Source organism: Lindgomyces ingoldianus (assembly GCF_010093535.1).
Source record: "Lindgomyces ingoldianus strain ATCC 200398 unplaced genomic scaffold BDR25scaffold_2, whole genome shotgun sequence".
NCBI lineage: Eukaryota > Fungi > Ascomycota > Dothideomycetes > Pleosporales > Lindgomycetaceae > Lindgomyces > Lindgomyces ingoldianus.
In genome coordinates this window covers 1,145,926-1,149,708 of record NW_022985163.1, presented here as the reverse complement: position 1 = coordinate 1,149,708, position 3,783 = coordinate 1,145,926, and positions in this window count along the sequence as shown.

Below are 3,783 nucleotides of genomic sequence, written 5' to 3'. Positions count from 1 at the left end.
AAGAGGGGGGGTACTGTTATAGTATCCTCCCTAGATCCTAGACATAACTGTATTAGACGTGTACTAGAGTATTATTAGTGCACATCTAACATAAACATAACACAACATAGACATAAACTTAAGCATAAACTACTTTAACACTAACTAAACTTAGAACAGGCTTAATTTATACTTAAAGCACTTAGACTTTTAAGCTAAGTATTTAATTACTAATTTTTTTTAAACTTTCTTGTTCCTCACATAACGTCTTGTACCTACTATGATACCTCACGTAGTAATTGAACTAGACCTCCGCAAAGCTCTATAACCTTACTCGTGCATAATCGTGACAATAAGCCTGTCGCACATATATAACCTACGCTTACTAAATAAAGTCTTAGACGCGTAGTTTACTAACTACTTTAAATACTATAAGCTAGAGTAAGTAAGAAGTGCTACAGCTAATCTAAGGCCTAATTAGAGTAGGACCTACGCATATAGCTATTGCGCCTACCTACTTAATAGAGAACAAGCAGCTAGGCGTTAGAAGTAAAGCTTTAAAGTAACTCTATAGAGCTACATAGAATATCTTATAAGCTATAGAGCCTTAAATATCTACAAAATATAAGTTCTGTTGCTTAACTAGGTAATTACTATAAGAAACATAGCTTTTAATAAGACACACTTTTATAAAAATAAAGGTAATAAACTAATTCTCTAAGAAAAAGCCTTTAAAATTATTAAAATTCTTAATAAGTAAAGTAAGATTTATAATATAAAAAAAGCCTTTAAGCTTCTACCTTAAAGGTTAGATAAGTAGTAAAGTAATATACTAAATTAGAGGCCCTAAGAGCATAAGCTTAGAAGTGTAGAAACTAAAAAGCTTATTAGAACTTAGGTTAGCTAGCTAGAGAATTAGCACTTAGAGGTAAAAGTAACTACGTAGGTAATAAGTATAATAAGTAAGTTGCTAAGGATTTACACAGTTCCTAATAAATGTATAGCACTTATTACCCTAGAGCTAACTCCTAAGCTAGAGCTTGCAGATAGCTCTACAACACGCCCTATACAGGGTAGGCACAAGCATACTAGTAATCCCTAGTAAGTGCACTTAACTAGAGAAGCAGATCTACTAGGCTTATTAAGTTAAATAGCTAACTTACTAGTTAAAAAATTAACTCTTACCTTTTACACTAAAACATTGTCTTCTATAGCTCTAGTTAAAGCAGGTAAGGCACCTTCTAAATATGTGTATAATAAAAAGAGCTAGGGACTAGCCACACACATAAGCTAAAGAATATAGAGGCAAGATCCTAATAACTTAGGTAAGCCTAGGGGTGCAGGAAGCAGAGGTATATATACAACGCTCTTAGAAAGAAGCAGTATACGCCTAGCTCTAGTTAATCTAGAGCACTTTTAAATAAACTTCCTTAAAGCATTTATTACTTATAATAATAAAGCGCTTAAAACACTCTACATAGTGTTTTTTATAGCTGCCTTTTTTAGGCAGCCTTAACTAAGAGCTTATAAGCTTTTAAAAAAACCCTTAAAATAAAAAGATCTATATAAACACTTATATAAAGATCTTTTTAAGATTGCAGCATAAAAAAAGATAGCTACCCTGCTTAAAAAAGGCACTTAAAAAGAGATTATATAATTTAAAGCAATGTCTAAGCTGCTTCTACTAAAGTAGGTATTTACATACAAATTTAACTAGAATAAGTATTTTGCTAAATGCAAAGCTTACATATGCGTACATAGTAATCTCTAGAGCAAGGACTTGCTCTAGTTAACTTATGCTGCTACTCTTACAGCTAGATCCTTTTAAACAGTAATAGTAATAGCAGCTTAATTTAACCTAAAGATTAAGTAATATAATGTTATAAGCACATTTTTAAACGCGCACTGTAAAGGTAAGCTAAAAGTAACATGCAAGCTCCTAAAAGGCTTTATAAAGCCTAGCATGTGTGTTAAGCTTCTCTAAGCCCTATATAAACTGCGTAACTTACTAATCTTGTAGTACTAGGAGCTCTTATAGGCTTTTTAAAAGCTTAAGCTTAGCTTATCTAAAGAAAAGCTGTGCCTATTTTTTAACTATAATTACTAAATCTTACTTCTTTTTTATGTAGACAACATACTCTACATCTATTACTATAATAATAAGTTAAAAGCTTACTAATTAATTAGTGTAATTAAAAAAATGTATAAGCTAGAAAATTAAAGGCTGTGTAAATAGTTTCTAAAGATTAAAATAATTAAAAATAGAAAGGCTAGAATAATCTAGCTAGTACACAATATGTATATTAAAAAAGTAGTAAAGAAGTTTAACTTTATAAAAAGCGCGCTCTTCCTAGAGACTCCTCTACTATTAGAAGAGCTTACAAGCAACTAGGGATTAGCAATAAAGTAGGAAATTAAGGAATACTAAAAGCGCGTAGGATTAACACTATATACCACAATTATAGTGCGCCTAGATGTAGCGTTTGCGGCATCCTAGCTCTTCTACTACCTAATAAACCTAGGAAAGCAGCACTTCTAGGCAGTAAACTAGACAATTATGTACCTGTACTGCACAAGGCATACAGGCATATAGTATAGAGCACTAAAAGGCGCGTAACTTATTATGTGTAGAGACGTGTCTTTTGCTAATTACATAAAGACTAGATAATTATTTTATAGATATATTATCTTACTTTTTAGAAAACTAATTCTATAAAAAGCAGCTCTCTAGCTAACAGTAACTATGTTTATAATAGAGGCTAAGCTGCTTACTTTAGCACACATTATAAAGGAATTGCTAGCTTTAAAACGCTTTTTTAAAGAGCTTACCCTAGAGCTAGGCACACTATAGCAGATCTACTGTAATAACTAGCAGACAATTAGGTTAGTAGTAGAGAAGAACACCTAGATAACTACCTGCCTGCGCCACATTAATATTTAGAACATGTGGCTGCGCTAGGAGCACGCAAAGAGATCTTTTAAAGTGCGCTATATTAAAACAAGCAACATGCTAGTAGATAGGCTTATAAAGCACCTGCTAAGGCAGTAATTTAAGCACTTTAAGCAGCTTTTTAACTTTAAAGACACGTAAATAAGCTTCTAAGAGAAAAAAGTGTTAATTATTAATAGTAGGGACATCTTTATACTGCCTAGGAACAAGAGTTCTATCTACTAGCAAGGACACTCCCCTATGCTATAGAGTTTAAGCAGGGATTTAATACATAAGATGCGCGAAAACACAGAAAACACAGAACGCCTAAACTATAAGGAGATTAACAAGCTCACCTAAGAGCTCCTTAGCGCGCTGGCGACGCGCCAGGAGCCCAGGGGAGACAACACCCTGCTCCTCCTCCTCCACCTCCTCCACCTCCTCTTCCACCTCCTCCTCCTCCTCCTCCTCCTCTTCCTCCGCCTCTCCCTCCTCCTCCTCCACCACATCTTCCTCAAGCAGAGCTCGAAGAACCAGCTGAAGCTAGGACGCAGCCTATAGCCTGTTAGTCTAATCTAAGGTATGACGCACAATCTCTGCAGAGAAGCTTACCCGCTCGTCCTCCGCAACAAGCGCTGCAACAAAGCGCCGCGCATAGACAACAGCAACAGGGGGACTGCAAATAAGTTAAAAGCTAGATTACCCTACACACTGCTACAAGGCTTATAGGGGCAGGCAGCTGTGCCTAGAGGAACAGCGCCAGCAGCGCAAACCGCTAGTGGCGGAATTATGGCACTCCCTACTAGAGCGCCCCGCGAGCGCACTCTTTATGCAGCCTAGACAGGACTGCGCGCGGAGCGCACCAGGGGGAGGCC